Here is a 14,663-nt window from a genome sequence, read left to right as displayed (position 1 = left end):
TAAAACTATCAATGTGCCATACGTCAATATGTTGCTAGAACGAATAAATTACAATCCCATCGTAAAATGGGATAGCAGAGGTAACCTATTGTCTTCTGTTCGATCCTCCAATATCCTGTACATGTTGAATTTACTCTCTAATACAGGTCAAAAATCAACAATTGCTGACATTGCTGATATAAATACATCATTGACGCCACGGGTGTATTACCTAGCGAAATAAAAAAAATACACGCGTGCGGCAAAAGATTCAGTGATCTTGTTTCACCAAACAACCATCGTTGGCAACTTACAGATGGGTTCCATATTAAACCTGCTTTTCCAATGTGCTAGTGCAGTCCTACATTGTGATTCAAGAAATAAACAGAATCATGGATGTGGTAGATACTGAGCCGCGTTGGATGTGTGGCTTATACAGAGGGAGCAGCGACGTCATGGAGAAAGAAATGCCGGAGGCGAGGATGAACACGCTCGGAAATGGTGGTATCCCGAGCGGGCTTATAGGCTTATAAGAGAGAGCAGATGGGACGATGGTTTGCTACTCGTCCCTCGCCATCAGCTTAAGCGGTACTATTCGTCGCTCACAAGTATACCAGAGGACACCATGTCGGACGCCTACGTGTTCAACTACAAAGACGGTTCTCCTGGCGATGACATCTACCGCAACAACAAGACCATCAGCGTTTCTTCCCTCAACTGCAGTTCCTGCTACGAAAAGAGGGGCTTTACTGGACTCCTACATGGATTATACCCTCACAGTAATCTGTACCGCGAAAGAAGCCCGATCTATCAACTGAACAGGTGTCGCCGGGAAGATCGTGGTATTCCCGGTAGTCTACATATTCGCTATCCTCCGAGTGAAAATCTTCCTTATGTGGCGGGTATCCTAAAGGTTTACAGTCCATCCGCCCCAGTGACGATGCGCCCCAAGTCCTTTCGCCCCGTAAGTTGGGGCGCATCGACTCTTAGGGGAGTTGATGCGCCCCAGTGCGCCCCACAACAAAGTCGTTGCGCCCCAAATCTCATGTTTGCTTATAAGTATTTATCGGATCAATGGCTGAACAATGTAGTGGTAGTGATTTGACATTCTTTATTTATTTATCACAGATAGTGGCCTCTAGTACACACACACACACACACACACACACACACACACACACACACACACATTACTGATATCGGCAGACTATATTAATCTTTGTTTACATTTCAGAGCCTACGTCATAAAATCATAAAAGTAGACAATATAAAAGGAGACAAAACAAGATGAAAAGATTAAAAATAGTACGTAGAATACTACACAAATATTGTAAAATGGTAAAACAATAAGCATTTAATACAGTATATTAAAATAATATCATAAAATAGTAAAAATATGAGGATTTAATATAAAAGTAGTAATTGCATGTGCATGTCATAAAAACTTCTAAATAAAAGGAAACAAAACAAGATGCAAAGATTAAAATGGCACAAAATATGAACATTCAGCAAGTAGCTGCATTGGTGACAGATCGCCATTACTGTACCTATCCCAACAATTGTACAAACGGGCCTGGAGTGTCCTATATGATTTTCTTTGGAAGCGCTCTATTTTTCTGTCGGATACTAACTTAAATGTCATATTAACATCCTCCGCTTCTTGTTTTAAAAGGGAAGTTAGGACATAGAAAGGTAACTGGCTTTTGCCAGCGTGACTGTTAAGGCGGTGATGCCATCCTTCCACGTCATTATTAGTTCTAACATTTTTCTTGTACACACTCCAGGTAGCTGGGGGAAATACAGTGGATGTGATCCACTGGTTGCGAATGTACGCAACAAGAGTAATTAGGTTAGGGTAGGCTGTGCTGGAAATAAGCTCGTCAAATGTTGCAATGATATCTTCATATGGGAGGTATGGAAGAGAAAGTATTTTATGAATCTGTGTGTACCAGAGTCTTGGCGATAAGCAGCTTGCAAGCCATGGGCCTGCACTTGTCGCCACACTGCCTGGGCCCAGTGAAATCCGCAGCCGTGAATGGTCACTGTGGGTATCACCTTTGGTATCCTCGCCACATCGCATGCTCATAATTGATGGTGACATGCTCTACAGCGACAGTATCTGCTAAGTCGACAATACCTTGAGCACATGCTTATAGTCTCTTTTCTTGGGAAGACATTAGACAAAATAGAGGGACCTGTTTAACAGAGTCTCCGGATTTTACAAAGCCGTGAATAGAAAAGTTGGTGAAATGACGCGTACCACTTTAAATGTCGAATCCATAAACCAATGTCGACATTTGAAAAGGATATCTAATTGGGCAGCAGTAGCAAATTTGAGGTGCCGGTTGCCACGCACATCAATATCATTTTGTAGAAAATCCTGGCCAATAAAATCAATGTCCAGTGTAAAACACAAGTCTGTTGGATCACTAGGGCGTTCCTTTCGTCGGTGTCGGTTGGCAGTGCGTGCAAGATGTGCAGGTTTCGATATACTTGGATAAGGTTTTGACGAGTCCAAATGTTTCCTCATTGCCGTAGATACTATCTCCCCTGCTGGTTTGAAGATATTGGCGCATGCCTCTTCCATCACAGCAGCTCGGATTTGATGCACTGTAGTTGTGTTGGGTTCGGCGGGATGACAGTGTTCAGCGGTGCTAGGTATAAAGTTGTCTCAGACCTGTTTTTCTGTTGCGCGACACATTACAGCACTTCGCGACCGCTTGCAACACTGCCAGTCAACCGACCCATTTTTGTTTTTTCGCTTTACATTATATGAAAAACCAATAGAGTTTGTTAGCTTTGGGTGTCTCTGGCGGATGAATTTTCAACAATAGTCCATGTAACATTGCCCATCATCTACATCCATAGGTAGGATCACAGTGAGTGATGCAGAATATCACTGTGCGCTGGACGTTTGTACTATCATCATTCATATCTGGAAACGATGCATGGATGCCCAGCGATAGAGAGAGAGAGAGAGAGAGAGAGAGAGAGAGAGAGAGAGAGAGAGAGAGAGAGAGGTACAGGTACTGTGTCGGTATTTCGACCAATTATTCGGTACTGTTAGATTTGTAGTAAAATCTCTCTCTCTCTCTCTCTCTCTCTCAATATCTTTCCAATCTTTGTATTGCTTGTAAAATATGTTTAGTTACATTATGATAAAGATATAGGAAAATAGTGGTACTCTTCAAAATATATTCAATTTTTGGCTGAACAAAAACATACGGACAAGTACTACCTTGATGTGGCGATGGTGGCGGCAGGGAAGGATTTATGCTACTATGTACATGCAATTGCGGCGGTGCACCATCATCACTCATATCTGGAAACGATGCATGGGACGACAAGCTATAATATTACCTTCAGATCTAATACGTTAATGAAGAGAGAGAGAGAGAGAGAGAGAGAGAGAGAGAGAGAGAGAGAGAGAGAGAGAGAGTCGCCATGTATTTTGTTGGCAATTACTGCAGTACCAATGTACGTCAACCAACTCCCCACGGTTCATCTTTCGATAATCAAGCTGGCTTACACCCGAGTTGCAGGTACGGTGTTGCCATTTATAACAGATTTCACACTGCAGTGCTTGCTGCCTTGGCCTTACTTCATTAAAACAAACGATGCACGGGTATGTTGGCAGAGCAGTCGCCATGATGGAAAAATTTGTACTAGAGAGTAACCTAATTAAATTATTCGTTCATTGTTCATTGTTCAGCCATTGATCCGATAAATACTTATAAGCAAACATGAGATTTGGGGCGCACCGACTTGGTTGTGGGGCGCACTGGGGCGCATCAACTTCCCTAAGAGTCGATGCGCCCCAACTTACGGGGCGAAAGGACTTGGGGCGCATCGTCACTGGGGCGGATGGACCTGCTACCATCCTAAACCAATATGTTCCTGGCCGCGAACTGGAAAATAACCCTATAAACCAAGGATATCTTCAGACGTCAAGAGATCAAAATTTCATTCGTGGGGTAAAGGAAGACATTTATGATAAGTTGATAACCGTCTCCGCTGGTTTAAAGAGTCCATCACAAAACTGGTAGAATGGGTGATTAAAAGCAACATTACAAGTGTCGTCTTCCCCTACAATATTGCAAGCGCTGGAATTCTTTACGTGTTGTGGAAAGCTGACTACCAACCACATCTTCAAGAGGCTGCGGCTGAACTCCAACTGCATAATATATCGTGCGTCATCCTGGACAGGTGGTGGACCTGTGATGAGCCTGAAACAAAATTAACTCTATCTGTGTCTCCCGAGCGAAACAGGAAGAGGAAACTGGTGGATACAGAGGACGACGCTGTGGCTGACGAATGGAAAAGAAAACGGGACGGTGCTGTAGTCGACGTGGATCCTAAATAACTATTGCTCCAGACAATTTCCCAATAATTATGTACATCACTAAATGTAAAATATGTCAATAAATAACAATGTAATGATGTTTAGTATGATTTACCTTCAATATGTAATTGGCATCTCGTCATGTCTACCTCTATATAATGAAATAATTATAATATTTTTGCTAGTGTCTTGCTTGCTCTAAATGGAGTCACATCATATATATGTTACCAGCATTGCGGATGGGGAAATTTACCCCAATTCCAACACAAGCTTTACTAATAATATACAAACTCTAACATTAGACAAGGACGTGGAATATGAAGTCGGTCTACTGAACGTGTTGCTTCCCCGTCGGTATTACATTGTTAAACCGGGTGAACCAGAGTGTAGTGTACATCTTGAATGTGGTATAAGACCAACGCCAGATTCAGAAGCTATTGAAAGACGCACACTGTCAGAGCCTATTAATGCTAATATCTTATGTAATGACACTGGGTATTTGCTGATGTGTGTTAACGGTATAATAACGACATTGTTAAAGGAGATGGTCGATGGATACAACTACCATTTACTAGCGTATTCTAGAGAGGTTCTTGCATATAGCCCAACAAATGATCATTTAACTTTGTTCTGCTACAATGGTTATCATCCACTAGTTGTATTTATTAAGGTTTCCTTTGATACGCGACTGGCCCAGGTTCTCGGTTTTGTCCCCAACTTAGGTTATGCTGTTTTCTTCCTTGGGTACACATGAAGAACAAACCCCCCCCGTTCTTGTTCCGAGACATGGTCATGCCCCTCTGTTGAGAAATGGTGACGTACAGTGTGTTCTCATTTACACTGACCTTGTCAATCCCTCTAGGTATGCAGGGAAAAATGTAAATATTCTTGATGCCTTTTCGCTCTCCGGAGGTCTAACAAAAGACGTGCATCCAACTATATATAAGTCCCTTAAATCCAAAGTAATTGATTCGATTTCTATTAAACTTACAGATCAAAAAGGTCGTCCTATGCATTTCGAAGAAGGATACCCTGTTACATGTTTACTTCATATCCGGTCGCGTTGAATCTTTGAGTACATTTTGCTGTATTAATAGGAATGTTGTCCATTTGAAAAGACAGTCTCCTCGCCGACACCATGCGGGTTACATTCATCCCTCCTTCCGTAGGAGAATATCAGACCCTGTTTTCGAATGGCAAACAGATATCATCCCGAGGGAGTGGTATTGATGATATAGTCATACTTTCTTATGAACCAAGCTATCACAGAGGCGGGGGTTTATTCTCGGTTTTAGCAGGACTCGCTAAAAGAGCTTTCCATTTCCTAGTGAAAAATGTCATTGTGCCTTCAGCTCGAACATTTGGAAACAATGTTCTAGTTGATATTTCACAGGGAAGCAACTTGAAAAGCTCTATAAAAAAGCATGGAATTAATTATTTAAAGCAAGCTGCAATGATATTGACTAGAGGAAGCGGGAAAAAGAAAGTCAAGCGAGTCGGGAGGAAAAGGTGTTATAAAAAGGACATCTTTACCGAGTTGTAATCATTGTTGAACTAAGAGCAGTATGGCGAGCATCACCAGCGCAGTTGGTGTCAGGGACCCGCGTTCTCCCCTGGGGCAATATGCCGCCGGTGTCAGTGAATTGTTTCCCCGCCCCAACAAAATGAAATTATTGGAAACGACGATTGCCTCCCGTTATGATGCTGATGTTTTACCTACTAACCTTGGATTCAATATGAAATTATCTGATAGATATATAGAATTTCTCATTCCTGGAACACTTGGTAGTTTAATTGATTTTGGGAAATTGGTGTTGCACACCTCTTTACGCTTAACTAAGCCAGACAATACTACTCCTCTCGATGACGCTCAACATGTTGAATTTAGAAATAATACCGCACACAGCCTATTCAAATCAGTGCAATGTTTTTTGGGGAGATGTAGCTGTTGACAATAATGTACTTTATGGGTACACGTCATACGTTAAAATGCTGAATACTTTGTAGTCCAACAAATTGAATACAATTGGAGCCAATGCTAATATTACCATCCCAGAGAACGGTTTTATTTCCAAGGTAACAACAGAATACTTTGACAATGCCAGCGCGCAACACAAGACCATTATGAAGCGGGTTAAGACTCACGGTATACAACGCTGTACCCCGCTTCTTTTGGATATCAGTTACTTGCTCGACGGTATTTCGGTTAGACTCCGAATGGAACTATCTAGTAATGCACGGCTGCTAAATTCTCCAACTGGCGATAACATTAGTCTGCATATAGATTCACCCAAGCTGCTTTATACGCGACTGTTTCCTTATCCTAATGCACTTCATGCTTTGAACGCGTCTCTCGCCACACGGAATCTTTTAAAATCGACATTTACCAAAACCCTCTTGAAAACCTATGTGCTAGCCGAAGATTTCGCGACAGTCTTTTATGTATGAGCCGGATCGAGACATAAAAGCGTTTTATTCATATGTTTCCACAAATCGAATAAATTTTAAGAGAATTATTGTGGTTTTTTTTTTCATCCGTTTTTTTGATAAAGGACATATCAACAAGTCAAACAAACTCAATATGTATTGGAATTCGGTCAAATTATGATTCCAGATTCATCATGTGCAATTTCATAATATCATAGACTCCAACATTAGTCCTATATACAGAGTATATTTACATATATTTTATATTTAACATAAAAATAGCAGGCAAATTCTTACACTATAAACAGTATATACAATATTCACACCAGTCCTTATCTTATAAACAACTACAATTTATTCTGAGAAGTCTGTATCTTCTAGCATATATTCAAGGGGGATGATGAGAGCATTTGATTTATTTCTTCCTGTTCCACGGCTAGCATTAACATGTCATCATTCATCGCAACCTGTTTTTTCGAGGGAAAATATTCCTCGGCCAGCACATCCCGTTCTCCCCACAACTCATAGGTTTCTTCTTGTTCTCCCATTTCACCGATCTCTTGCCCAGCCATTACCTCGGCTAGTCTCGCTTCTGTTATCCCTCTTTCATCGCCTTCCTCCAAATTTTCTTCGTTTGACAGTGTCATGATCTGGGCTACCTCCTCCTCCTCCTTCTCTTCCTCCTCCTCCTCTGCCCCTATAGAATTATCGGGATGACCGTAAGATCGTGACTCGAAGGTGCTAATGTAGTATCTTTTGTCCTCAACTACAGATATCCCTCTCTTGGGATATTTTACTGTACTCATTCGTCCATTGCGCACTGTGAATCCCTGATAGTCAAAGGTAAATGTTTGCTTCTGGAATAGGGCGTCTTTGTATCGCTGATGAGCAATTTTCTTCTTTATGAACTTTGGAACGCCCTTAGCTGAACTCAACCGGTCACCCTCTGCCAAGAGGATGGAGTAGCACTTTGGTTTTACACCTACAAATTCTGAGATGGTTCTTTCCCCCACTTCAGGGCCCGTATCCTCGACAACTATTAATACTAAACTTGGTATTAACTTTCGACTTTGGTATTAACTTCACTCTCAAAGTGTATCCTCAACAACTATTAGCCTAATACCTACTCTTAACTTTGGTATTAACTTGAGAGTGCTGGCGAGGACTTCTAAACACTTAATAGTAAAGTTAATAGTGAAACCCAGACCCAGACCCATATCAACATGGCCCCCGGACTTCCTCGTCCAGCCCGCCTCCGCAATTTAGAGTTTGATAGGGCGCTTTGGAACTGTATAACGATGGTGAACTTGTCAAGACATACATATTAGACCGTGCAGGAATGGAGTATGTGACTGATTTGGTGAGAAGAGAGCTACAAGATCCAGTTCAAAGGGAGCATTCCCTCACCCCGGGGTTGAAAGTGATTTTGACTTAAAGGTACTTGGCTACAGGAAAAATGCTGGTGTTCAAGTGATGAGTTAGGGGGTAAGCCAGAGTAGTGTAAGCAGGGTGATTGTGGAAACTCTGGCCGCCCTCAGTGACCCGTAGGTAGTCGGGAGGTTTATCCAGTCTCCCCTTGATAGGGTGGAGATCCGTGTAAAGCAAGCAGAATTCTACCAACTTGCCGGTGTTGTGGGAGTGATAGACTGTACCCATGTGAAAATAATGGCACCAAAGGAAAACGATGTGGTTTATGTCAACAGAAAAAAAAAATAAACATAGCTTGAACATACAATTAGTGTTTGATGCCTTTGTTATTGATTAAAATGTGAAATATTCGAGTTAAGGAAAACAAAACATGGGAAATTTTTTTTTATTTGTAGCAGAAAGGTACACACATGCAAATGAAAAAGATGACATTAAAATTGCATTAAAATGTCATTTAGAATATGATTTATAATTATTGCTGCCGGTTATTCATATTGAGATAATGGTGGTAAGAAAGCTTGTTACAGACGTCTGCCAGTGTGAGGGAGGAGGAACGAAAGGTCGAGGTGACCACATCGCGAACATCATGACTTATGAGTGAAGTAAAACGAGGTTACTTGGTTTCTGTTTACAAAGTTCCAAGTGGAAAAACAACTTTATTGTGAATTCAGTGTATACTTTTCTGGAGTATTGTGTTTACTGAGTGAATTGGTGACCAATCTGTTGCTATTTGTGTCTTGCTTGAAGATATTCATCATTGGATTCAAAGCCATGGTATTAATGTGCAATAGTCATCATAACAAAATACGTAGTAATTAATTATATATGTCAACCTATTTATTTTCATGAGATCATGGTATGACCACTGAAAAACATAGCTTTTTATCTTGGCTCCATTACAAATTCAGTATATAATTACTCTATTAGTGGAATCTAGTTTTCAGCATCTTTTATTATTATGCCAATATTCTAAGCACTCAGCTTGCAAACATGCTTAGGTTTATGTTGTCAGTTTGGGTCGGACTTATGTGAACACTTTACCAAGTGACCTAAGATTACTCAATGCTCGCAAAGCTATGGTATTACCGTGCAATGGTCATCATACCAAAATACGTAGTAATTAATTATATATGTCAACCTAATTATTTTCATGAGATCATGGTATGACCGCTGAAAACATAGCTTTTTTATCTTAGCTCCATTACAAATTCAGTATATAATTATTCATATATTCAATAAAGTAGTGGAATCCAGTTTTCAGCATCTTTTATTATTATGCCAATATTCTAAACACTCAGCTTGCAAACACGCTTAGGTTTATGTTGTCAGCTTGGGTCGGACTTAGGTGAACACTTTACCAAGTGACCTAAGATTACTCAATGCTACCATATAGGTATACTACATCTTTGATTGTGAGTTCATCAGAGAGCACTGGAGAGCAGCATGAGTCTAATTAGGTGCTAATGAATATCCTGCCTGCATCACAGACTACATAAAATGCAAATATGATCAGTGCCTAAAGGTGTTATAAGCTAATGATGGTATATATATATATATATATATATATATATATATATATATATATATATATATATATATATATATATATATATATATATATATATATATATATATATATATATATATATATATATATATATATATATATATATATATATAGATTTATATATATATATATATATATATCTATATATATATATAAAACTGTCTGCCCTAATGTCCCTCCCACTTGAAGGCCAAATGACGCCCCTGATTGTAACAACGCATCTTGTAACACCCATGACTGGGTGCCGGTGCAAATCTCCTCATTTAACACCGAGAAATTAATCTAGGCTCTAGGGAACTCGGAAAAATCCAAGTTAGAGAGTGCTGGCTGTGGAGATTGAACCAGTGACCTTCGACATACAAAGCCATGTCTGTCAGTCGAGCCAATAAAGATAAAGGTAAAGTTGGAGCATACGCTATAGCAGCGCGTGGCCTCGGTGCTCATCTCCGTAACATTGGGCCTTGAGCCTGTGGTGAGAGGGAGCCCATTACCCCGGGACACAGGGCCAGTGTGACATCCGGGTTACCATAGTTTCCCCAGGTAGTCATTTATCGACCAGCCCGAGAGGGAGGATGATCAGCTGGGTGAGCTGCACGCCGACTGCCCAGGCCGGGATTCGAACCCGGGCCCGCGTAGAAGCCAGGCATGCTGACCACTAGACCACGGAGGCGTATTGGAGCCCAATCTCAAGTGAACCCACTCACAATGGCACACAATTTTTTTTCCTGTAAATTTTGTGCTCTGAATGAATTTGCTAATCATTTCTGTCGAAAAACAGCACAAATTATTTTTCACCCCTTCCACCCTTACCTCCTCAGTAATAAAATAATAAAAAAAGTGACAAAATCATAGCCTTGAGGCAATAATATTCAGCCCCAGCATCAAAAAATTATACTGCTGCCCTGTGAAAGGCATCTCTTAACTCCGATGAAGTAGGTGGTGACTCTGGTGGAGCAGCTTCATTGTCATCCCTTGCAGTGGCAGGGGTCATTGGGCCAGCAGATGATGAAGCAGTGGCTGGTGTCATAGGGCCAGCAGCTGATGAAACAGTGGCTGGTGTCATAGGGCCAGCAGATGATGAAGCAGTGGCTGGTGTCATAGGGCCAGCAGATGATGAAGCAGTGGCTGGTGTCATAGGGCCAGCAGATGATGAAGCAGTGGCTGGTGTCATAGGGCCAGCAGATATTGAAGCAGTGGCTGTTGCCGGAGCAGCTAATGGTATATTTTTCACAAGTAATGAACAATGTGCTGGGATGGTCTCTAGCAATACTGATAAAGTGTGTATCTACAAAGAATATGAATTTAAGGGTAATTAATAAATTGTTTTAATAAGAATATAAAAGTTTTTGCCAAAAACATACAGGCCAGTCAGTATTTCACTGCTGCTTGACTGTTGCTGTTGTCCTATCCCTAGCACATCATGTCAATGCTGAATGGCTCTGGTACCCCTTCAAATACATGACACGAGCAGCCTATGATGTCATACACCAGTTTATCTACCACAGTTAATGTCATAGTTATATAGGCAGGCACCTGCGTATCTGTGGTGCCACATGTGTGGGGCACTCAGGTGCTGGGGGAAATGTCATTGTTATGATGGGGCAGGGGTAAACCAGTGTATGCTGTGAGGCCTTGGTGTGGAAGTTCCCTGCCTGAACTGTGCAGCTAATCTCCCATACAGTGAGGGCCTTTTTTACTCCCTCAGGCGCTGTGCAGCTGAGAGAGTGGTGTACATGAGTGTGAGTGTGTGAGTAAGTGTGTGCCTGTCTTGGCTAAAACCCTTCACTGGGGGAAGACAACCAAGGTATTTAGATAGATTGATAGTCATTGACGGATGAACATTAAAAAAAATTCTATATCAAATATGCAGTTCACTGCTATGAACTTATTAACTTTAAGCTGAAATAAAGGCATTGTGGCCAGTATAGCTGCATTCTGTGAGCACATAAAAAACTAACTAAAATAAGTTTTACATTTAAAGACATAACAACTAAAAAAATTACCAGTCTGCCGCTGCTCATTCTTGCACTTGGCAATGCAAGGCTTTGATTTTTGTTGTACGTTGTACCAACGCCTCTCACAGTCATCCTGCGTACGGGGTCCACTCCCAGGGAAGGCACTGTCAGGGTATAAATGTGAAGCAAGTTTCTTAATTGTTTCACTATGGCATGCTACTTATTTCCCATAACTTCTCCAATAACGTTTAATACATGCTGTGATGGAAAGCTAAATCAGTACCAATATTTTATTTACATGCATCATAAGACATTAACTTTTTAGTTGTTATGAACATGGCCATAAATACTACTTTTCATTACCTACTTTTATAAAATGCTTTTCTCTAAGTAGGAGGATATTACACAATACTACAGCTATACAAAAAAATTCAAAGCATTAATCTTAATTCCATTCTTTTGAGTACTTCTAACCTAACATTATATCACCAGAAACTGTTTGACCAATGCTATCAAAATAATATTTTAATCTTACTTTACCATTCTCATCAAATCTACCTATTCCGATATAGTCTTAACATAAAATATTTGTAAAAGTGTTGAGAGCCTGGCATGCCCAACCCACCCACCCCCCCAAAAAAAATAAATAAGGAATAAATAAAATAACAGGTAAATATGACTTGACTCTCTTATACTAACCCCCTTTCCACCCTAACAAACTTGGGGACCTACCATGTTAGGTTAGGACGTGTTTGGTAGGACATGTTTAGCAGGAGTTGGTTTAGTTATGTTAGATTGTTGAGGGAGTGGGGGTTGCAGTAGAAATGGTCATGATGATGCTATTCACATGGAGCAGTAGGAAAAAGTATGTCCTGTTTGGAAACTCTGTGGTTGTGTTTGTATACAATAATACCCATTTGACGAGGTTAGGTTAGTTTGCAAGTTACTTGAATCATGGATATGTGAATATGTAACAAAAAAAATAAAAGCATTAACCTTAATTTCATTATCTTGAGTACATTCCAATCTAACATTATATCACCATAATCTGTTTGGCCAATGCTATAAATATACTATTGTAATCTTACTTTACCGTTCTCACGAAACCTACCTATTCCCATATAGTCTTGACATAAAGTACTTGTAAAAGTGTCCATTGTCTGGCATGCCTAGCATCCCCCCCCAATAAAAATAAATAATAAACAAATAAAAATAAATAAAGAATAAAAAAAGGGCAAATATGCCTTAACTATCTATAGTTCTATACCAACCCCCTCTCCCCCCCCAACAAACTTGGCATGTTAAGTTAGGATGTGTTCGGTAGGACGGGGCAGGTTTGGCACTTGGGGACCTACCATGTTAGGTTAGGATGTGTCAGGTAGGACAGGTTTAGCAGGAGTTGGTTTAGTTATGTTAGATTGTTGAGGGAGTGGGGGTTGCAGCAGAAATGGTCATGATGATGCTATTCACGTGAAGCAGTAGGAAAAAGTATGTTCTGTTTGGAAACTCTGTGGTTGTGTTTGTATACAAAAATACCCATTTGACGAGGTTAGGTTAGTTTGCAAGTTACTTGAATCATGAATATGTGAATATGTAACAAAAAAATAAAAGCATTAACCTTAATTTCATTATCTTGAGTACATTCCAATCTAACATTATATCACCATAATCTGTTTGACCAATGCTATAAATATACTATTTTAATCTTACTTTACCATTCTCACAAAACCTACCCATTCCCATATAGTCTTGACATAAAGTACTTGTAAAAGTGTCCATAGTCTGGCATGCCTAGCATCCCCCCCCCCCCAATAAAAAAATAATAAACAAATAAAAATAAATAAAGAATGAAAACAGGGCAAATATGCCTTAACTATCTATACCAACCCCCTCTTCCCCCCCAACAAACTTGGCATGTTAAGTTAGGATGTGTTCGGTAGGACAGGGCAGGTTTGGCATGGTTAGGTTTAGTTATGTTAGGTTGTTGAGGGAGAGGGGTTGTGGCAGAAATGGTCATAATGAAACTATTCAGATACAGAATGAAAAGGTATGTTCTGTTTGGAAGGTCAGTGGTTGTGTTATTATGCAAAAAATACCCAATTGATTAGGTTAGGTTAGTTTGTAAGCTGATTGAACCATGAATATGTGATTACCAACCTTGTTACAGCTTCTGCCACTTCAGTCCACGCTCTCTTCTTATCCTCAGGGGTGATACTCTTCCCATAACACCCTCTGATTATACGTATTTTTTCTTGAATTTGATGTAAGAAGACCGTTTCATCTGGCGACCAATTAAACTTACTCCTTTTCTGCGCTGGTTCTCCGGCCCGTAGATCATTGGGGCAGATGACGTGGTTATGGTGCGGTAATTTCAGCAGAGCAAGTCGTGACGCAGGAGGGGAGATACGGGTATTGACGAGTGACGGAGTAAAAACAGCCTTTGAGGCTGCTTCTATCTGCCACAAAACTCAGTATTTTCTTGTGTTTGCCATTTATTATGTTTCTGTTGTACATTTATACATCTTTTCTTTATTTTTCTTTTGAAATATATACTTAATTCATGTCGGATGTTTACGTTTTGCACGGAGGCGTCCTTAGCAACGAGCCCGCCATAAAGAAGAAGAAGAAGATAATAGTAGCCAGGATTTGCTAATACCTACACTCAAAGTTGACGAGGATAGCTTTTACTCTTAATAATTTGAAACTATTAACTTTGATAGTAACTTTAAGAGTAAAAGTTAATAGCTCTCGAGGATACGGGCCCAGACTTGCGAAATCCAAGCTTTCCTTTGTTGTCTGTGCTGTACAAGGAATGTGAGGGGCTAAAGTTACTTGTGTCTATATAGCTTTTGAAGGGTTCCTGTGAGTACTCTGTTAATAGATCAGGAGTTTCAATTTCTGTTATTAAGGAATCAGTGTCACAATACACTAGTTTCGCCCGATCTCCGTAATGAGCCTTCAACAC

At 40.3% G+C, this 14,663-nt stretch overlaps 1 long non-coding RNA gene across 1 annotated transcript; it reads right to left on the bottom strand.

The window, feature by feature from the left end:
• Positions 1-9,909: 9,909 nt before the first annotated feature.
• Positions 9,910-14,457, bottom strand: LOC126996809 (uncharacterized). The gene is made up of 3 exons (XR_007751614.1): positions 13,856-14,457; positions 11,747-11,862; positions 9,910-11,028 (listed from the first exon to the last, which is right to left on the bottom strand). It is a non-coding gene; the product is annotated as an uncharacterized LOC126996809 (long non-coding RNA).
• Positions 14,458-14,663: the final 206 nt, after the last annotated feature.

This window comes from Eriocheir sinensis, chromosome 11 (assembly GCF_024679095.1).
Source record: "Eriocheir sinensis breed Jianghai 21 chromosome 11, ASM2467909v1, whole genome shotgun sequence".
In the NCBI taxonomy this organism is placed as follows: domain Eukaryota; kingdom Metazoa; phylum Arthropoda; class Malacostraca; order Decapoda; family Varunidae; genus Eriocheir; species Eriocheir sinensis.
This window is presented reverse-complemented; position numbering and strand designations above follow the sequence as displayed.